This window comes from Mustela nivalis, assembly GCF_964662115.1.
Source record: "Mustela nivalis genome assembly, chromosome: 7".
NCBI classification, from domain to species: Eukaryota; Metazoa; Chordata; class Mammalia; order Carnivora; family Mustelidae; genus Mustela; species Mustela nivalis.
In genome coordinates, this window is record NC_139026.1 from 98,052,496 (window position 1) to 98,075,789 (window position 23,294).

At 36.2% G+C, this 23,294-nt stretch overlaps 1 protein-coding gene and 1 long non-coding RNA gene across 4 annotated transcripts in view; one reads left to right on the forward strand and one right to left on the reverse strand.

The window, feature by feature from the left end:
* Positions 1–23,294, forward strand: part of SLC16A7 (solute carrier family 16 member 7) — a 173,540-nt gene that overhangs the window by 15,836 nt on the left and 134,410 nt on the right. The window lies entirely within an intron of this gene.
* The window catches only part of LOC309870024, a 30,700-nt gene that overhangs the window by 4,638 nt on the left and 2,768 nt on the right, over positions 1–23,294 (reverse strand). The window contains exon 1 of one of the 2 annotated variants that reach the window (XR_014314430.1): positions 12,967–13,167. The exons of the other annotated variant lie outside the window; for it this stretch is intronic. This is a non-coding gene — a long non-coding RNA (uncharacterized lncRNA). Of the gene's footprint in view, positions 1–12,966; positions 13,168–23,294 lie in introns of those variants that run through there. 2 annotated transcript variants of the gene reach the window in all.

Genomic DNA, 23,294 nt, shown 5'->3' on the forward strand with positions numbered 1-23,294 from the left:
AGAATTTCATAGCATTGTAATTTAATGGAATGCCATTTAGGAAACATTACCTTGAGGCAAGACCTTTGTGTTTAAGACAAAATAGAATTTTGAAAGAATTATTTATAAAGCCCTGCGTGTGCCTGAAGAGTAAATTCTGGATTTCATTGTCACAGTTTTAAAGATGTGACATATTCCTAGGTGTCTTGCAAAGCTTAGCAAATCAGGTAGCCACTGTCTCTATTTTCATAAGAAAATGACAAACATCAAGGTCATATGGGTTACTACAATTTTAATATTGATATGATAAACAACAATAAAAAGCAAAGTGGTAAGTAGAATTATTAAGGTAGGGAATTAATTTTTGAGACCTGGGATCTGTCCTAATACTCTCAAAATAATTTAAATCTAACTCATGAACTAAATGAGCAATTCCCATGTGGTTATCTTGTTTATTATTCATCCAGTCACTCTGCCTTTCCAAATCTTGGGCTTTTAATTGTTAGAAAAAGCATTTATTTTACTGACATCTCATTCTCCCTGTTTCTCTGGATTAGCACATCATACGTAGAGACATTATAAAAATTTGAACTCCTTTGCTGATTATAGCTTTTAGTTACTGAAATATAGATTTATTTTATGGGGGTTGGCTGTCCAAATTTTGTGTAGTCCTGAAGGTTTTTGTTTTGTTTTGCCTCATTGGAGGCAAACACATCTGGTGTGTATTGCAGGATTACTAAGAAAAAAGTTGAAACCATTCCTCTGTAATCCAAATTTTCTTTTCTTCTGTAGTATAGTATTAAGCTTGTAGCCATATCACTGAATTAGTTAATTATCAATACCATTTATATGCATATCTGCTGAATAGACTTTATAGATTTCCTTAAACACACAACTCAGCATCCCTAAATTACTCTTCTTACTACATTCTAAAGCTTTATTCTGTATACCTCACACTGGAACATTTATTAAACCACATGCCTAACTTACATAAATTGGTATATGGTTATGGATTTTAAAATATGGATGCTTAGTATTTTTTGCTAATTATCTTTGCATATAATATCTTTCCATTCTTTCTAATGTGATTGAGACCAATGAACCTAAAAATATTGTTGTACTAAATAATGGGGCTAAGAGATGAGTAAAAGTCACCTGCATTCAAGAAGCATAAGAGCAATTTCCTACTTTTGACTAATGTTTGCCAGTCTACTAAAACAGCACATTGGACTTTTCCTTCTATACTTCCTACACCCTTTAATGTAATGAAAATTAAGATTTTGCAAAGCCAGTGTTTTTAAAGTAGAATGCTCCCTTCCAAGGTCCGAATGCATGACAATTAGCAGTCTCCATTGTTCAACACACATTCTTATGGTGTGTGATTTTCCCTTCTTTTTTTTTTTTTTTTTTTAAAGATTTTTATTTATTTATCTGACAGACAGAGATCACAAGTAGGCAGAGAGGCAGGCAGAGAGAGAGAGAGAGAGGAAGGGAAGCAGGCTCCCCGCTGAGCAGAGAGCCCGATGTAGGGCTCGATCCCAGGACCCTGAGATCATGACCTGAGCTGAAGGCAGAGGCTCCAACCCACTGAGCCACCCAGGTGCCCCTGATTTTCCCTTCTTAATAGTGGTTCTGGTCATAACATACACAAAGATGTTAACATCAAGAAATTTGAAGAGAAATGGTTGTTACTTTTTATCACTGGTACCACCGTCCCCTTCCTCCTTCCCACAATTTACTTTTTTCTTGATTTTGTGGGAATCACCTATCTATACTGAAGTTTTGGTGCAAGAAATGGCATCTTTGATAGTAGAAATTGTTTTACTTGGAAACTGGCTACACTTTCTATGTAGAATTTTATGCTGATAAAATTCTGTTGTTTTTCTATTCCTGCACTTTTCAACTACAGTACCTGAGCACTTCCATGGATCCATTTTATTTCTCAATCACACTAAAAATTCCATATGTTGGATGTATCTGAAGTGAGCATTTAAACTTTTGGGGTGAGCTCTTGCTTTAACATAAAGATTTTGCCAAATATTTTCTATTGAGTGGACATTTAGCCTTTACCAAATCTGACTTATAAAGTATATACCCTTTTCCTTTTCAGATTTATAGGATTCAGACAAAGGAAAATTTAAGCTCTAGATTTGCATTGAAGACTTTCTTTGAATTTAGTATCATGAATTTTATATGATGTCTGTGTAAACTGAGCCATGCATTCAAAGAAACTTAGAAGTTGTGTAGCCCAATATTTCACCCAGTGTATTAATATTATCTACTGAATCCACGAAAAGTGATTACCCAACTTCACTTAAAAGGCTTGCAGGCATACAGTGAACTCAACATCTTATAAGAGGCCGCAGGTTTCTTAGCCACCTTCCTTTGTTAGTAAGTTTCGCCTAAGAGAAAAAGTTCTATGAATTGTGTTCTTTACATTTCCCCTAATCTAGGAATTGGCAAAATTCATAACTGAAAGGCAGCCAGAGAGAAGAATATGCCCCAAACAAGCAATTATAATAATGTTACCACAATGCCTTACATTCACTTAGTGCCTACTCTCTCAGGCGCTATCTTAAATACATCATGTGTGGTATTGTTTTTAGTTCATACACAGAAGAGAGGTAACCATTATTACTTTTTTTTCCAGGAAAGAACAAAAGTACTGAGTCATTAAGTGACTCACCAAAGTTCACAAAGTTAATAAATAATAGAGATAATATTTGGGTATAGACATTCCAGATTCCACATTTTAATACTGAGATCATAATTTTAACATTTGAACTGACTGTTCAGGTCCTAGAAATAGAGAGAGGGTAGACACCTACCCAACACACGAGTTCTGCTGTTGAGTTCTATGTCAATACTGTTTTTTTTTTTTTTTTTCTCCTTTTCTCCTTAAGCTGTGCTGAGTGGGGTTCTGGTTTCTTGCAGCCATGGATGCCTGCCTTTGAAAAAGGTTTGATTAATCATGCTCTTCTCAGTTTTGACTATAAATTACTCTGAGGGTTATAGATTCATTGTTGAAGTTCTAGATGCAAAGCAAAACATACCAACTTGGAACATACCTACTGCTTCATGTGAAAACTTCTTCCTCTGAAAACATCCAAGTTATTGAATTTATAATCAAGTATGTTTATGAAAGATTGCATATGGAGATATTACAGTATGGTCTGCATTAGAATTGACATTAATGAGGCAGACATCAACCAAGTGGTTTTACTTATGGGCTTAGAATGCAGTTTTTGCCATGTGGTGCTCAAGAAGTTATATTTCTCGGCATTTTCATTAGCTTGGAAAGTCAATGCTAAGGCCTTGTCATCAGTTCCTGTTCTTGGTTTTGCAAAAAGAATGATGTCTGTACTAATACCTCTGCAATAAAAGGATATTAGAGTTGAGTGTGTTCTTTGAAAGGAACAGAACATAGGAATTTGGTAAGAGAAAAGAAGTAAGAGTCTGTGTAGCAGAGAAGGAGTAGGAGACATGCATTTGTGAGGAAGAGAAGTCAAGCATACAGTAAGAATACACCTCAAAAGAGAACCATATGGGACTATTAATCGGAAATATAAAATTATGCACAAAAATTCACCCTCTCCGAATTTTAAGGTTTTTTGGTCTGCTTTCCTTAGCCATGCAAAGTTGGCCCACTGATTGTACTTACAGGCCAGCTCAAACATGATCTGCTTTGACAGGCCAATCTGAACAGAGGCAGAACATATAATTAAACAGCCTCTGCCTAGGATTGTAGTAATAGTGAGGCTAAGCTGAAAGTGAGTGTGCCCCATTACTGACAATTGGAGGAATTAGCTTTTAGCAATGTTTCTCAACAGCAAATCGGATTCAAGAGTTGGTGTACCGTGGTTGACCATTGTTTTCTCAAGTATAATCTCTCTCTCTCTCTTTTTAAATAATGTGAGTTACATGCTTGCATTCACAACCCTGACTTCCCCAACCTCATTTTCTTCTGCTCTTGGGGGTACTTTATGCCTGTCTCCACATACCGATTATTGGTTGTAGAATTCTCTGGCTTCCCAGTCCTCTGTGAGAACTGGGACACAACCCTGTTCGTTACAGTCTCCTTCCATGGGGAGAGGAGTCCTTGAACCCCACCCCAGGAGAAAAATGTCCTGCTACTCTAAAGTGGATCATGTTTTTGGTAACTTCTAGCTGGCCTAGCCTTCAGGCTATCACCCATCATACACTATGTACCCACTGAGTCAGGATCCCGATTCACGGTATGGACTCTTCCTGATTATCACTAGTGATGGTCTTATGTCCTCTAATGATCACTCTGACTTGAATATCCCTTTCTTTCTGCAACTAACACTATTCACCTTGTACCAGAATTGCCAAGCTACTAATTGTTTTCCTCTTGCTCTTAGATTACAAAGACCTTGATGGTTAAATCATGTCATAGTTTCCTGGGATCCACACAAAGTATTCCCATGTATTTCTTTCTGGCAAATTAAAAAGTCTACTTGTAGAATCATAGGCTCACACACTACCCTGTTTGAGAAGCATCAAATTACCATGTATTCTGTTTGGTGCTTCATGATACTAATTAATAGTTTAAATTATTTTGAAGTAGTTTAATATTGTCATTCTTTAATAGTTTGCCAGAATAGAAGGTCAAGGTCCTCTAATGCTTCTCTTAGAATTTGGTTAAAGCTAAGATTTAGTGCAAACTATGCCATTTGGTTATGTGGTGTGAGTGTAGTTTTGTTTCAGGTTTTGAAGTATGTAAACATCAACTTTTAAAATTCACTTTATTAAAATAGAAAAAAATTCCATATAGAAGCTAGGAAATTGTAATTTGTTTTTTATGTTTTCCATGTTTGTTTGTTTGGTGGGGGTAGGGATAGTAAGGAAGTGGGTGGTGCATTGAATACTCATTCATATTACTTCAGGATTGGAAATTTGCTTTGCTTATACTTTCAGTATTTCCTCATATTTTTATAACTTAATTTACTTCTTCCATTCCACCCACAAATCACATACATTTTTGTGTTCTCTGTTTCTTCTGATTGAAGTAAATATGAAATTAATGCCACAGTCACCACCAAATTTTACACCTAGCGTGAGAAGGTGGTATAAATATGGTTTATTCCTCCCAAGTACTTTTGTGTGCTCAAGATAAGGTAAAGTTAAATTGTTAAGGGAGCTAGAAAACTATCTTTTAATGAAGCATAAGCTAACATTAGAAGTATCTACTTCACTACACGTTCAAACATTATTATCAGCCTACTTATATGTTGCTGGGCTGCTGTCTAAATCAGTATAATCTTCCTTCCAGGCCACAAAATAGGTAGCTGTTCCCCTCCTTACTCATGTTGATTTAAAATGAAACATGAAAATCTGTCAAGCATTTAGTCCACATATATTGATAAAATAAGTCAGACTGTAATTATCATTTTATGTCATCACATAAAATACTCAACAAGTCTTGTATCTTTGTATTTATCTTGTATTTATCTTTTTATTGCTTAGATAGGTTCTTATATATCCTGAGTATTCTGTACATACATATTACAAATACCTTCCTTCAGACACAGGCATTCTTTTTCATCTCTTGTATAGTGTCTTTTGATACATTTTGAATTTTAATAGCTGAATTTATCAGTTATTTCCATTTTTTTTATTTGTTTAATTTGCTAATTTCTTGCTTAATATATCTTTTCAACTCCAAGGTCATAAAGATACTATCCTAAATGTCTCTCAGCACTGTCCAGTAGACTTTAGTACACTGATGGAAATATTTTATATCTGGCACTGTCCGGTATGCTAGGCACTAGCCACATGTCACTTTTGAGCACCTGAGATGTGAAAAGTGCAACTGAGGAACTAAATTCTTAAATTTCATTGTAAGCAATTTGAGTTTAAATTTAAATAGAGTCACATGGCTGTTGGATTGGATAGCACAGCCCCAGATCTGTCTTATCTTAAATGGTGATTCATTTACTGTTCATTTTACTGCATGGTGTGGGGGGAAGATCTCATGTCATATTTTCCTGTATGGATGAGCAGTGCTTTTCCCTACTCATTGATAATGCCAGGTTTGGAATACAGAATAACTTCTGCATGCGTGTATGGGTGTGAGTGTGAGTGTATATCTATTCCCTGGCTTTCTATTCTATTTCTTAGTGAATTCCTGTATCCTAGAACTGGCACACCTTAGTCCCCATAGCTGTGAAATAAACCTTGATTTAGTAAAGCACATCCCCCTCCATCTGTTTTCGTTTAGAACTGACTTTACCAGTCCTGCCCTTTGGTCTTTCAATACATTTTAGACTCAGTTTTCAAGTTTTTTTTAAAAAATAAAAAAAAAAAGACTTTTTTCATTGCGTTTGAATCAGTACATCCATTTGGCAGTTTTATGATATTGAGGCCTTCAGTTCATGAGTATGGTTTATCTCTCTCTTTTTGTTTAAATCTTCTTTCGTGTATTCCATTTTAAAAAACTATCTGAAAAGAATTTGCCATATTTTGTTTTATTTTTATTAAAGAACTACATAATGAAGATATATGCTGTCTTTTAAAGTCACATGTTTTATATTTTGTGCATATAAAAAACTTTAATTTATTCTTATATATTTTACCTATCAAAGTGACCAAACTATCTAATTAAATCTAGTGTTTTATTTGTTGTTTTTGCATCCTGTGCAGGTAGATATATCTGTAATCTGTGTATAAAAAGAATTTTGTTTCTGACCCCTTACACGCAGTTTCTTTTTCTTGTGCCTTACTATTTTGCCTATGACTCAATAAAACATTGTGTAGATCTGATAGAAGCAAGCATTCTTCTTTTGTTCCTAATCTCTTACAGTGATAATAGTAAATATGTTACAGATTTTTGTTTCATTTTTTGTTGTTTTTATAGACTTTATCCATGAGATTAAGGATTTTTTCTTCTATTTTTAGGTTGTAGGATTTTCTGATGACTTTATGATTTTTCCTGGATTTTATTAATATAGTGAATTAAAATATTTGTTTTTAAAATACGTATGTTTGAGGGCGCCTGGGTGGCTCAGTGGGTTAAAGCCTCTGCCTTCCGCTCAGGTCATGGTCCCAGGGTCCTGGGATCGAGCCCTGCATCGGGCTCTTTGCTCAGCAGGGATTCTGCTTCCCTTCCCCTCTCTCTGCCTGCCTCTCTGCCTACCTGTGATCTCTGTCTGCCAAACAAATAAATAAAATATTAAAAAAGAATGTATGCATGAATATATGTCTTTGCCCTCAGCTTTGTGACTGGCTCTCAATATTCACATGTGTTTTAAATTATTTGTTAATAATATAGTGGAAATTTTGTTATCTGTGGACCTGATTCTCCATCTGTAGTTTCTCCTGGTTCTTGCTTAGTAATGCCTTATAAATAAGCATTGCTTGGATCTTTGTCATGTGGGAGTTATTTGAAGTTTGGGCTAAGCTGGGTTCCCAGTTGGGAGAATTTGTTTCCTTTGCCAGGACCTAGGGCATTACCCAACACTGTAAACTGTTTTTAGATGTTTGAACTACCTTGATAATATGAAATGGGTTGCAAAGCCATGTGAGAGATGACTATTGGTCATGAATCATCAGGGGATTTTTATTTTGTTCCCCTTCACCTGTGCCAAGTTTAGAGGCAAACTGTGTTCTTTTTTTTTTTTTTTTTTTGCTGTTGTCAGCTGTGTTTTGGGGGTGCATGTATATGTGCATATGTGTGTATATGTGTGTGTGCTGTTGCAAACTTCTGGTACAGTGACAATATAGTTTTATTGGATTACAGGAGGGCAAATCACCTTTTGGACTTTCCGTCTCTGGCTTGTTTTGGAAGCTGTGATCTATTACAAGCACCCTTTGGGCTGTGAAACATTCAAGTTCAAGTCCACCCCGTTCATCAAATGTCCCGGGAGAAAACCTGAATAAGTACACCTCTTAACCATCTGGTTTCCCCTTTCAGTTAGTTTAATTCTCTGGATATTTCTTTCTATCTATTTTTCCTATTTTATGTGCAATATTTAATTGCTTCCCATGGAGGGATTTTTTTAATACTACAAAATACAAAGACTTGCACAAATTAACTCAAGTAATAAACTCAGTAATTGGAAATACAGAGGGATTTCTTAGAACCTAATTTCAGGAAGTATAGTCAGATCTTGCTGGAATGGTAATGTAGGGCTGATTTTCCCCCATGGTCTACCCATTTTGCATTTTGTTGCAATGATAAATGACCTTATACTTCTAGTGTCCAACATAGTTCAGCTGATTCAGTCTCTTCATGTGATTCTTCAAATTCTTGAGATTAAAAAATAAAATTATCTTAGCTTCACCTGTAGATAATAGTATGGTGGCAGATTATTTCAGGATGGTATACCACAGTGGTTAGAGTTCAGGTTCTATAGCTGGTCTGGCTGGATTTGAATCTCAGCTTCAAACCCTGATAGCATTGTAATCTTAGGAAAATTTCTTAATGATTCTCTGACTCAGTTTCTTCATCTGTAAAGTGGGATGATAATGATAGCAACTACTGAGGAATAGATGTGAAAAGTAGTAAGTGAGAGTGATGCTTTGTGTATGGTAGCTACTTAATAAATATTCATTATTTCTTTCCCTTCACTTGATATAACCCCAGGTCCAATTGGCTGTGTTACAAGCCCATTTACTTGGGTATGTTCCATCATCACCATTAAGAAACAAACTGAAAGAAGAGGAGGCAATAGCAAATACATCTAATGTAGACTGGTTAATTAGAAACAAAACAACTTGTCAGTTTGGGGAAAAAATTTTTTTTTTAAGATTTTATTTATTTATTTGTCACAGAGAGAGACAGCAAGAAAGGGAACACAAGCAGGGGGAGTGAGAGAGGGAGAAGCAGGTTTCCTGCCGAGCAGTGAGCCTGATGTGGGGCTCAATCCCAGAACCCTGGGATCATGACATGAGCCAAAGGCAGGCACTGAACAACTGAGCCACTCAGGTGCCCCAGAAGGAAAAAAAAAAAAAAATTTCCTTTACATAAGAATATGCTTGAATGATAAAATTTGTTACCTAAAGAGACAGATTTTTCTTAAAATTTTACATTGACTAATGTATGTTATTTATAACATTTCACAGCTGTATATTTTTCTAATTTCAGTTTATCATATATTTAGTGCCTCTGGACTTTCAATCTCATAGCTGATGACAACTTGGTCAGACTGAGTAAGAGAGGAAACAAATTTTGTTTGGTAAGAACTAAAAGGGTATATAGATTGTAACCAGGACAGTTTTAATTTCTTTGCCACTGACTAAATAGATTTAATGTTCCATTTGAATATATATCATGTGGAAGTTCAATGTGTACCAACAAGAGACTTTGTTCTTGCAACATTTATAAATATTACTTAATATAGTTTTTTTTTTCCTTCTCTCTAGAACATGGAGAGAAGTTGTTTAAAGTACTCGACCTTTAAATGCAGAGTGTATAAATTAATTCATGCTATTACTTTGGTTTCACAGCTGAGTTGCCTTGTAAATAAAACTTTTCCCTCATTAGAAATGAAGCCAATCTTGCAGTTCCCGGTGGGTCTCCTATCACTTACACCATGCTATGCTTCATATGTTGACCTAGTACCCAAGAGATTTTATGCACAATTGGTGAATTAAACCAGAAATAATTACCTGTGGCATTATGTCACAACCTCAGTGATGAAAAAAATCCATTAATTTCTTTTTCATTTAATTAGAAAAATTTAAATGAATCCTTTCAGAAGTATGTAAAATTTGATAGGTCACTCACTATTTTGATTTCTTGTGTGGTGAAAAGTACATATCCCTTTCTTATGTAAACTGTGTAATCATGTAATATTTGTGTGTGTGTATGTACTAGTCCTTTGATTTTTATTTATCTTGTCAAGTCAGGTGTTTGTCATTAATTTTGCTGGAGAGAAACTTTAGAGGAAAGATTTTTTTACCTTTAAGCAATGATATACTTTTGCCCACAAAACTTCAGAGGAGGTAAGATTTAAATATGAGGACTTTCTCTGGATAAATCTTTATTTAGTTCCTGTCTTTTTGTTTTGTTTTGTTTTTTTTAGACATCTGACAGTGTTTCTCCTTATTGTTGTCTCCGTCACAGACTCCTTTTTTTTTTTTTTAATCTCCCAACACTATTTCTGAAACATCTGCCTTTTTCTTTCCTTACGTGTTTTTTCTGTTGTTTTTGTTTTTGTTTGTTTTTTTTCAGTGACACACCTGTCTTCAGAGTTTGAGCTCAGCCCTTCTTAGCTGACATTTTCCAGGTCTACAAATCTTGTCCTACTTGACCTCTTTGGATTCAGTCCTGTATGGCCATTACCTCTATGCTGTTCTACTTACTGGTCTTCTTCTGTCCGTTAGTATCCACCCATTCTTCCACATTGGAAACACAAGGTTGTTCTTGACACCTCTAACCATCTACATCCAAATTTTCATCAAACCTTTAAGACTTAATAATTCTCTTCTCTCTTTTACAATTCTCCACATTACCCTCAAAGCAATTGTACCAAAAAACAAAACTAGTTATTTCCTTTTCATGTTTAAAAATTGACCTTCCATTTACTGTTGTAACCCTTAGCTTTCCTTTTACTGTCAAGCACTATCATATATTTTCAGTCTTCATTTTTGCCTCTTCTGATCACACATCCAATGATTCAGGGCCCTTCAAGAACTATGACTTTGAATACTCTGCTCTTTGTACTTGAAATAACCTATCAAAACTTTTCCTGCTTATCTTTCATGACTACATCCAATTGTTGCTTCCTGTACAAAGTTAATGCCAGAATCCCACAAGAAGTCTTTATGGCTTTCATAGGAACTTAATATACCCCCATTGTAGCTTTTAGCACATTGACTGTAATTATATGCTTTTATAATCCATCACCCCCTACCACATAATAAGGGAAAAATGCATCATATTCTTTAGGTGTGTGTGTGTGTGTGTGTGTGTGTGTGTGTATGTTTTAATTTAGCACTTAGCTTAGGGCCTTAAAGGCCCTAAGTAAATGAATCAATTAATTAATGACCTACCCAGCACTCAGATTGAATTTTTCCATTCTTAAAGATAGAAATAACTTATTTCTTTGGGGAGCCTTGGTGGCTCAACTGTTTAATTGTCCGACTCTTGATTTCAGCTCTGGTCATCTTCTCAGGGTCATGAAATTGAGCCCTGTGTTGGGCTCTATGTTGGGATTGGAGTCTACTTAAGATTCTCTCTCTCCTTCTCCTTCTGCCTCTCTGCCCCCTTGCCCCTGCTAGTGAGCTCTCTTTCTCTTTCTTTAAAAAAAAAAAATAAATAAATAAAAAATTAAAAAAAATTAGAATTTATTTTTTTAAAGATAAAAATAATTGCTTAAGACTATGTTGATTCTTAAAAGACTCTTCTCTGTTTTCATTTATATGACTTGGAGTTCAGTTTGTCCATTAGTCAAATTACCTGCCTATTTACCTGCCTTCGTTCTGCTGTTATAACAAAATCACATAAACTGGTGTCGTAAACAACAGTCATTTATTTCTGCCAATTCTCGAGGTTGGGAAGTCCAAGATCAAAATGCTGGTTCTTGGTAAGAGCCCTTTTCCTGGCTTCCAGATAGCCATCTTCTTGCTGTTCCTCACATTGAATAAGGAAAGGATTAGGATATAGGCAGGGAGAGGTAGGGGGCCCTTGACAAGCCTCTGAGACTATTCCTGGCAGGCAGAAGCTAAGACAGAGTGAAACAGACCACCTGGCCTCGCATGGTCTAGAGTATTTTACTTTGGTGGCTGCAGTGTATCACAGAGAGTGACCAGGCTTCAAAGAATTAAGTCATTAAGGTGTTATCAATAGTCTGTGCTTAAACCAAGATGGGACAAGAATCTCAAGGCCACAAGCTTCCCAGTCAGTTCTCAATAAAAGACTGTCCCTAAAAGCCCTCAGTGGCAACCCATTTGGGACCCTTCTCACTCTAGATAGCCGCTTCTTTCCTTTCTGCATAACCGTCAGTCTGTGAGATTCATTCTCTGACAATGTGAGACAGAAGAGAGAGGAGAAGAACAAGTTCTTTGGTCTCTTCCTATAAGGACTCTAATCCCATCATGAAGACCCCCACCCTTCTACCCTCATGACGTCATCTAAACCAAATTACTTCCCATTATAATATCATCATAATGAGGATTATGGCTTTAACATATGAACTTGGGAGGAGTTCACAAACATTGAGTCCATAACATTTTTCTCCTGACTGTATCCGTCTGTCACCATTTTGCCATATGCAATGATAGAACTGTACTTGGATAGCCCAGTTTTCTCAAATGATAATAATCAAATTTTCTATCTAGAAGCTCTGTGCCTGACTATTAAAATGATATGCCCTTCTCATATTTATTTAAAATACTATAAAATACTATATTATGACCAGTGTCCATATTATACATTAAATTACAAAAATTATCTACTCATAAGTAATAAAATGAAAGAAAATAGTTTTCTGGCCTTTTTTTTTAAGTTTGTTTATTTACTTTAAGTGATTTTGACACTGAACATGGGGCTCAAACTCACAGAGTCTGCATGCTCTTCCCACTGAGCCAGCCAGATGCCCCTATTTCATGAGCAACTTTTAAATGGAAGTGGTTGATGATGATATTTATGTCATTGCTCTAAAAACCTCCCTCCACAAAGTATTTCAGAATGCGTGCTTCTGTAGAGTTTCTTAAACTCACATTTTATTGTCACTTCCCAAATATGTTATACAACTTTCTGTATGCAGACTTTTGATCTCTCAATTTAGTCTATTTTGTTTTACAGTCTGTACCTATTGATACTAAGCCTGTCCTTCAAGGGCAGTTTAACTTCCACCCTTTTTAATCATGCATATCCTCAGGACCCCAGCAAGAATAATCTATTTCCCTCTTTGAATTTTGTAACTTTCGGTGATTGAATAATATTTAGAACTCATTGTATATTATCTTGCTTTTTAAAATTTTCATGCATTTCATGTAAACTTTTTGAAGAAAAGCATTTACCTCTTTTTATTCTTTATAGGAGTCACTAAGGTGCCTTCTGCATAGTAGGTCCAAGTTCCTTGAAACAAGGAACAAAAGAGTGTGAACTGGATTGGCCTTGTGGGAATTGTGATACTTCCTGATTCTTCTTTGCTTCTCTGTATGCTCCGCTGAAAGCCCGGCAGAATGGTAGCTTCCTGTTGTTGTCACTTTCCATGATGTGCATTTCCTCTTGGGAGGCTCACAGTCCTTGCTTGATCTTGAGCATTATTCTAGCTTAACACCACGTTGCATACATTCTCTAGTGGAACACTCTTAAGATAAGAACAGATAGTCTGTCTTTCATAGGTTAAAATATAATCCAGAACATGTTGCAGAGAGTAATAGTTTGACATAGTTGGAAGATCATGCTTTAGAAGTGCTGTTTACCAGTGATATGAAAATTGGCAACTTGCTAAACCTCTTTGAGGCTTTTTCCTCATTTGCAAAAGGTGGGTGGTAAAACCTCTCAACAGGGTTGTTGCAAGTATTGAATGACACACACATGGAAATTACTTGGCTCGTACTGGGTGCTCAAAACAAGTCAGCTGTTTATTCCGTGGATAAACAATTAAAATGATTCTTACTTAGCACAGGATCAAATAGCACCATGAGAAAATCTAACATAGTGGCTCTATGACCTCGCATTTTGGAAGTCATCATGTCAATGGAATATATGTGTGTTTAATCTTTAGTAGAATTATTGTATCACAGTATCTATTTCATAATAAACTTACCGGAATTTAATCTTTCCTGGTACTGGCTAAAGGTTGTGCTAGTTCTCTGATAAGAAGATAAAATGATTAAAATCATTGGTTTCATGATACCCCTAGGGGGAAGGGCCTCAGTTTCCTTTCTCTTAAATCATATATTTAGAAACATATATTACATTGTTTCAAGGACAAATAACCAAAAAATCTGACTGTGTTGTATTATGTTCTTTTGTACTGTATTCTTTTTCAGTAGGAGGTATTTATAGTTACATATTAATCACTTAGGTAGTCATAGCTTATTTTCGGTTTAAAGTCAAAATTAGTAATAGGTCAAGGTGAAGTGGGGATTGACAGACCGTGCTTTCAAGCTGCATCAGTTTGGCTTCCTGAGGAGTTTGACCTACTACAAAGCTATTCCTTCTACTGTTTTAAGGAATAGAATTTATTTTCTTACAAATTTGGGCTCAGAGCTCAAGCAAAAACAGAGTTCTTTTGCTGCTAGAATAGGCCTTTGAGAAGCAAAGAGATTCTGTTTGGGCATTTCTTTATAGCAAAATGTCAAGACAGTTACCTACTAGAGACAAACATCAAGACTTCTGAGATAGGTGGGGACATCTGCAGGAAAAGAAATCGCTATTGGATTCCACAAAGCCAGGAAATACTATGGTCCATGCTTCTGTTGTGTATTATTATATATACACCTGCCTCATTGATCCATTTAAAGCATATCTTGAGGGCCTTACATATTCAGAGCACTGTGCTACATAGAGGCAGTTGGGAAAATAAATTTAAAGAAAACCTGGTCTGTGCCCATATGGGGGTTAAATTACTGTGTGTGCATTTGCATGCATGTTTGTGTGTTAAATAAGCAAATAAGTGACTGCAGTGTAGTATATGACACAGAGAGAGAAATAAACAAGGGAGAGAAAAAACATTTGAAAAGGGAGGGGTCACATCTTATTGGAAAGGTGTGTTGGCATCTGGGAATTAGAAGCAGATTGGGTGAGTGAGAGCAACAGATGGAAGGGCTAGTGCCTGGGCACAAAGGCTGGGAAGGAGAGGGTGGAACTGATTTAACGTCATTGTAGATGTGGTTGGGAGTAAAGTAATTGAATTAAAGCTAAATGCTAGAATTTGGTATTATTTCACTTTTAGGCACATTTAACAAAGTGTGATTTTAAATTTTTAACTTTAATTGAAAAAGGAAGGAAATCAATTTTCCAACCCTAATTTTCTTTAGATTCTTTAAACCAATCGGGTTTCCCAACCTCAGTGCTATTGACATCCTGGACTAGACAGTTTCTTTTATGGGGGGTGTTTAGAGGCATCCCTGGCCTCTACTTAGGGTTGGGCCACAATATTTAAGGAAGCACTTATTCCCAGAGCTGTGTAAATTAAATCTTATGTTTCCATGACCCTAAGAATAGGTGACTGTTTCCTTAAATGTTGAGCCCTGGGCACCTCCCTTGACTCACCAGAGTCTAAGACTGTCCCTATTTCCTAGAGGCCAGTGGCACCTTCCCAGCTGTCATAGCCAAATATGTCTCCAAACAATGCCAGATGTTCCCCTGGGGAAAAAAATGGCCACCAGTTAAGAACCCTTGTAAGCTAACCGGAATAACTCAGCATATTTCTATTTCATTTGTAAAATGTCCAAAAGAATCTAGAGAATGTTGGTAGGATGTGTGTGCATCAATAATTGAAATAAATAGACTTGAGTTCATTCTAAAAAAAAGAAAAAATGTCCATAAGAACATCCAGCATTGTGACTTTTTTTGTACTCTAGGTAGCAGCTCAATACAGGTGTATTTTGGGCAGCATATGTGTAGCTGATGCACACTTGGTAATTAAGGTAGCAATACAGATGTATTTTGGGCAATGCAAGGATTTGCAGGGAGAGCTATGGAAAGAAACTGAGAGGAACGCCTGGGTGGCTCCATCGGTTAAGTGTCGGCCTTCTGCTCAGGTCCTGATCCACATCGGGCTCCCTGCTTGATGAAGAGCCTGCTTCTCCCTCTGCCCCTACTCCACCTCCCCTTATTATGCTCTCTCTCTCTCTCAAATAATAAATAAAAATTTTTAAAAAAATTTGCTGTGACTATTGGGCTGATGGATATTGGCATTAGAAATAGACAAAGGTTTGTGACCTTCAGGTTACCTACATGTGAAGAATTCATCCTATCTTTAACCATATCCCTTAATTCTAGGCCTTGGGTGCATTGAAGAGGAATTCTTCTGCTGTTAATCTTGGGTTGGAGGTGATAGGATTTCCAGGTACATTTTCCTGATCCTTGTAGAAAGCTCAGAAATTCTACAGTAGGCTTCTACTTTACAAAATACTTGTTTTTACAAAACAAGTCAGTTTTCTTGGTTAATACTTCATTATGCCATTTATATTTGTTCTTATTAATTCTACTCTTCCCTGCTCTATATTCTTGGACTTGGGGAAGCTATGGCTCTTGGACAATTGCATTTTACACCATAAGGCTGCTGATGAAGTTCCAGATTCATCAGACCCTAGTGGGCTGCTGATCCTATCAGTTAGTGCATGGTCCCGGAGCCACATCATAGCGTGTGCTATTTCCATGGTAAGGGTTAAATAAGAGTGCTATGGTTACTTCATTTAGCAGCAGAGTTTAGTTCCTAGAATTCCACAAGTCTCTAATCTAGTCAAGTGTCAAGTAGCATGTTGCTTCCTATCTTTTGCATCACTTCCTGCAAAAGTTGGTACCTGCTCATAATAATAGCAAATTAGAAAACTGAGTTTCACAGCTTACAGACCTCTGCCAGGCCATGTCCTGTGTGTGTTATTTGCATTTATTTCTCAGTAACCCTTAGTGGTAGTGAACAATATATTCCCCAGACAGTGGATTTGGAAACTAAACGGAGCGAGATTCATTAACTTGCTCACAGTCGTCTGGTTGGGATCACTTGAGTTCAGGTCTGTCAACTCTGGAGTCTATGTTACTAAGTGTGACTTCAGGCAGCTTTTCATGGCCTTGCACATGATGCAGGCGCAACTCCAGGTGGCCCCATACACATCACGCGCCTTGCAAATGCTCTACGATTATAATGGTAGGTATACAGTAAGTGCCCAGTGAATTCCAGTGCATTTCATTGTTATTTAGTTTTACAAATCTATTCTAAATGGTATCTAGTGAATGATGGGGCACTAATGTCTTCCTCCTCCCTTCCTTTCTCCCTTTCTTTTTCCTTCTTTCATTTCTCTCTTTCTGCAGGGACAGTGCTTATCAGTAAATTCATCGAGGAAAGGATGGAGTTCAGTTAAAAGATTGTTCCTTGCCTATTGTGTTTCCTCAGATTCTAGTGCCGCTGATGCACTGAGAATGAAGGGACCCCTTTAGAACTATTCCTATAGCTAGTGTTAGTGAAAATTGTATACTGCCACCAGAGTTTTGCTAAAGCCTGAGGCTAGAATGTTGTCTCACCATTATTTATTATTGTCATGGAGCCATTAGCTTTTGCCATTAGAAACTATACTTATACTAAAGGTGTTACAGCTGGATGTATGTGCTCCAAATTCTCATTACATGCTGCTGACCTTTCCCTATAAATCTCAGCTTGGAGTTATCAGCTTTCTACTTGTTGGCCCTAATTGGAAAGTTCTCTGTTATATCCAGGTACAAAATGTACTATCAGAGCTTGAGTTTCTGCCCCTTATTAACATTGCCTTTGTGACTTATTTCCTCAATTCTCTTTCCATTGGCAATCCAGCTGAAATAAATTCCTTAGTTTTATATACAAATTGGGCTTATGGTAGAACACATTACAAATCACGCAGTGCAATAAATGAGAGGGCACAGTCTAATACTGTTACCATTAGACAATATTAAAGTGTCCTTTACTAATTAATTACTTGCATGCCATTTTTTTCACTTAATCTAGAAATAATTTCATGAATTTTTAGCAGTCATTTTACAGTTTGAAAATCCAAGTGTCCGGTATACAATAGCAAGTTTCATGAAGGGTTTCCAGGGAGTTGTTTTATAATTTCATGAAACCTACCTACATTTCAGATGGATTCTCGTTGGGCAAGATTTGTGTAATCCAAAGATAGCGGAGAGAATGTTTGCAACTTGATTTAGCGGTCTGTGAGAAAAAATATTTCCCTGAGAGACTCCTTTATCTTTCCCATTCAAGTCCTTTATTGAAGCTGGTGGGTTTCCCAGTGGTTTATTAACCATATTCCTCCTACAAGGTAGGGATTCTATATATTGAACTTAGAAACTCAAACACTCAAACATTCCTGTGAAGGTTTTGCTGTTGTTGTTTTTTACATAAATTAATAATGATATACTAGAAATCAATATGACTCACAGAGATCCACCTTAAGTGCAAACTTAGAAGTACTTATGTTTTCAGTACAGATTTAAATATTTAAAGATTCATTTCACAGTCTCAGTTAAATGGCACTTGCTTTGAAATAATTGTGTAGGGTGTGCTGAATGTGAGTTTTGTTCTTCTGAGGCTTTTATTTATTTTCTACTAAAAACAGATTCAGCAGTTCAAATAAATGAACTTGAGCTTCATGAGCTCATGGCATAAAATGATCAACACTGTATAGGTTCTAAATTAAGACCTACGTAGAGTTATAGGGACTGTGGGCAAATTTACCTGGAGACAATAGGTATGCTAAAAGATAAACTGAGACATATTAAAAATTTTAATAGTTTATTTGAGCAAAAGTCTATTGATATTGGGCAGTACCAAACTGCAAGTGGCTAAGAGCACTCCCTTAGCAGGAAAGTGGAGAGAGACTTTTATAGAGAACAGATGGATGCAAAGTAAGGAAATTATTGAGTGGTTATAGCTTAAAGCCTAGCCGTCTCTTTGTGACTGGTTGTCAATCGCATTTTGATTTTGCAACCTTGAGGCATCTTGGGACTGAAATTTCAGTTGGCTTATGTAGGCTGCCGTAGCCTCAGAGTCACCTCAGTCCAGTGGTCTCCTTGTTTAATTAATTTAACAAGTAGTGGTACATACTTAAGGATATACATTATGAATTTGATTACATGAATTTAAGATCAGAGATTTCAGCTTTCATGTAGCACTGACACGATGTATTAATCTAAATTTTATTCTCTGAGCATATAGACTTATATGATTTTTTAGATAGTTTGCAGATTATGAGAAAATAATTCCTGATTTCAAATAATTTACAAAATTCTGTTCCTATTTCCAATATGGGTCCATACCATCAAGTACCACAGACCTCTTTATTCATTTCTTTGTAGAGAAAGCTGGGATCATACTAATGGTTAAGAATAGTCAGTGTCAGCACTTTCAGTATTAAAGAAGAAACTATCAAGCAAGTCACACTATTTGATTATAAATCTAGTGTCTCTTCTAGTTTAGTGGAAATTCTCTTTTGTCTGTTTTCTCCTTCCTCTTTCTGTTTCAGCATTTCCCTATAAGTAGAAATGTATCCTACTCTCATTGCCTTTTTTAGTTACTATTATTTTCCAATCTTGTGTTTCTTATTTTATAGAATTCTAGACAGAGGAAGACTTTTTTAAGATAAAGCTTTTAACAATACTCTTTTCTGTTGTCCATTCCAATGGCAATAACTTCTTTCTGAAAAAAATTAATAATGCTATGTGTCATATGGGTACTAAGCTGTCTGCAAGTGATATATCATTTTATTCTTTCTAATGACCTGCGAAGCCATTTTAAAAATGAAACAATACTGATTCTCAGGGGTTGCCTAAATTTTCCAAATTCATATGTTCCATTAGTGGTTGGCTAAAGAAAAAAAAAGATCCTAACTCTTAATTTTTAAGTAGTCTACAATTCTTGTATATCTTAGAATTAAATGTTTGTTGAATCTTTACTCCTGTCCATCAAGGATAAATACCAACATCTTTCCATGATAGTTTTTTAGAAAAAAAATTTTTTATAGGTTTCTAGAGAAAGTGGACCAGAATCTCTGAGAGTTCTTTTTTTTAAAAATCTCTGATAGTTCTTTCTTAAAAATCTATGATATTTCTATTTGCTTATAATTAACACAAGAAACAGGAGACTTACTACTTAGGTGAATATCAATTTATAAGAACAGTGTAGGGATTTTCATGTTCCTGATGGGTCATTACATATTTCTATACCTTTTCTATTAATAATTGATTTGCATTATACCACGGTTGATGACATGATTTGAGTTAGAAAAATTAATTCTTATTTCAGTATCAAATACTGATTTAATAGCTTGTAATTCTATCTGGCTTTTAATCTATCACTGAGAAGCATCAATTTGACAATACATATCTGAGCAAACTTTATAACCCTTCTGGTTCATGGGCTTTGACCTTAAAGTCTTTAAAAAAAATATGTTGATTTTATTTTCCAGAGATTCTTAGCAATTCCAAGAGTTGATTCAGGAGTCGAAAGCTGATTTTTCATAATGGTCTTGTAATTGTTGCCATCATTCTTTGGATTTATCATTCCCTATTTTGAAAATCAGTTTTTAGTTTGCTCCTATCAATTTTTGTTTGATAAAAAACAGTGTTGTTGTGCCACTGTCTTGTTTCTTTTCTTATATTGTTTTTATAGCTATTACTGTTTATAAGCAATAAAGTAAACACAAAACAACCTAAAGTACAACACAAAACCTTTGTGATTGTAAGGGAGTTGAAACCGTGCTGTATAACCAAAGTGATGTATCAAAAGGCAGTATCGCCAATAAGGAATGGCAGCCATTTTAACTGGATTGTTCTCTTCAGTAGGCTTACAATTCACTTCTCTACTTAGAGCAACATCAGTAGTGTGTTGACTTATATTTCAGCCTTGTGCCAGATTTTTTTTTTTTAAGATTTTATTTATTTATTTGACAGAGAGAGATCACAAGTAGGCAGAGAGGCAGGCAGAGAGAGAGAGGAGGAAGCAGGCTCCCCACCAAGGAGAGAGCCCAATGCAGGGCTCGATCCCAGGACCTTGGGATCATGACCTGAGCTGAAGGCAGGGGCTTTAACCCTCTGAGCCACTGAGGCACCCCACCCTTGTGCCAAATTTAAGTGGTTGTAAGAAAACTCAGGAATCTTGCTAGAAACATAGGAGACATTGGACTTACCTATTAAATAAGTAGACCCAATAACATATATGATTTATTCTTTGTTTTTAATATTTAACTTTTGGGGGTAATTTCATGATTGCAAATTATGCATTTGATTTAAATTTTGGTGAATGTACCCTTTTGTCATTTGAAATGAAATGTAACATGAACTTGAGCTCTGCATTCCGACAAATAAAAAAATATACTTTAGAATTTTATTTTTCTAAACATTGGGATCATTATTTTTGTTTGCTACAAGAAATTAAATGACTGTGATTCTGAGAAAAAAAAATGTAGTGCTTTCCCTATAATAATCTTGGATTCTATCTACCCTGATAACAGGAGGATCTGTGCCATCGTTGGCTACTAAAACTATTTATCATGCCAAGTGCTTGCAGTTGTATAGGGTTTTTTTCAATGATATTTTTATTTCTTACCATTTGATTGACAGATTTGATGAAAGTCACTGGTGGCCCCTATTAAAAACAAGTGCTGCCATGTATTAACAACTGAAAATACCCACCTTTCATCTTGACAATCTAATAAAGAGCCTAATATTCTAAATGTCTTTTCCAATTTCTTTTTAAATTTTAAAAGGAAATATTTTGGTGCTCAAAGTTCTCTCAGGAACCTTTAAAGTACTATAGTGCCAGTTTTTTGAGAGGACCTGCATGTATAAAAAATGTCTTGTAGGGGCGAACTAAGAAGACTAAGGTGGTTTCTAGTTAAAACAAACAAACGAGGGACGCCTGGGTGGCTCAGTTGGTTAAGCAGTTGCCTTCGGCTCAGGTCATGATCCCAGCGTCCCGGTATCGAGTCCCACATCGGGCTCCTTGCTCGGCAGGGAGCCTGCTTCTCCCTCTGCCTCTAGCCTGCCACTCTCTCTGCCTGTGCTCACTCTCTCTCTCTAACAAATAAATAAAATCTTAAAAAAAAAAAAAAGAACAAACAAAAATATGGAGGACAACATCTGTATAGAAATTCTTTTTATAGTTTATGTATATATATATATACTTACACATAACGTATACATATATATATTATTTGAAACAGTCTTATATAAACTTTGTAAGCTTGACTTTCTCTGTCTATAAATTGGAGATGTGAAGGTTGCCAGGATGCATTGTAATGAGAACTATGGAAGTCATAGAGTATTTACCTAGGTAAATCTGTATCCTGTGCTACCTCCCCCCTCACAGAGGCCTTCCCCAGTCAACTAGCTCAAGGAAGCATATCCCCCCACTCCTTTACTTTATATAAAGCAATCCTTTTAATTTGTCTGTATCCCCTATTAAGGCAAAGACATTGTGTATTCATTTGCTACCAGATTCTCCTGAGTGAATCTTATACAGGTATGCATTCACTCATTCATTTAAAGATATTTTTTAGAACCAACTTTTATTGAGATGGGTAAGTAAGTGTGATGAAAAATGGAAGGTCCTACCCTGATGGGATATAAAGCCAATTGTTGTATTAAGACGTACATTTCTTTTTTGATAGGTTCAAATTTATTTTATAATTGCTCAGTAACTTCTAGGGCTATTATTATATATGTCAGAATAGAAATAAAATTAATCTTGTTTTATTTTTTCAAAATGTCTTTATAATGTTTTTAGTTATATATTCAAGGGAGTCATTTTAATGTGTATATTTCTGTCTTGGAGGCAATCACCAAACATTACAAGTATCCCTTGTTCTTACTTTCTCCATTTGTGAAAAGAGAGAGCCAATTTGCAGGCTTTTCTACAACCTAGGGCTTAATGAACCATTATCAATTGTGCCTGCCAGTGTGTGTCAGTTTCTCTTTATAGAGAGCCTTTTGCAGTCTTTCCTAGATATCACTAATAAGGCAGTTTAAATTTGTGTTTGGATGGGAAGTGTACAGTAATGCTAATATTCTGCCATTTTGGAATATCATTACTGTATCCATGTAACCTGAAACACTGAATAAAATATAAGAAAACAGATGTTTCCTAATATTACCTCGTTATGCCCCCCCCAAAATGGGTCCGTGATTAAAGGAGCGAGACTGATATAAAGCGAAGGTCAAGCAAAGCCTTATTTCGCGCCAAGCATCAAGAATCAGACTGACCGGCCAGGGCCGCACCTGTTACAGAGAGGGCGACCTTTCTCTGTCTCACAGACTAGCTTTTAAGAGCAAAGGCCATGTGGTTGGGCCTGGCCATGCACAGGTGGCCAGTGAAACTGTAACACACAGAGAAAGCTGCACAGTTATGCTAGGTGACCAATTGAATTACAATTTACCCTAGTAGACATTTGAACCAGCCTATCACCTTGGTCAGAATTGGTGCCCAAAAGGTGCCCAAAGGACGGGTCCCATACTCCTTGGTAACTAGGGCGACAGTATGCATCCCCCCACTGATCAGATGTCTCACCTCGCCTGACCCACTCTCGTGTCTCTGCTTTGTTACCTGGAGCTGGTTTCCAGGACTTGTTTTTAAGTACATCCCCTGGGGGGAGGGGAGCAGGGGCAGTTTAAGGGTTAAACAACAAGGTTATTGTTTAACTTT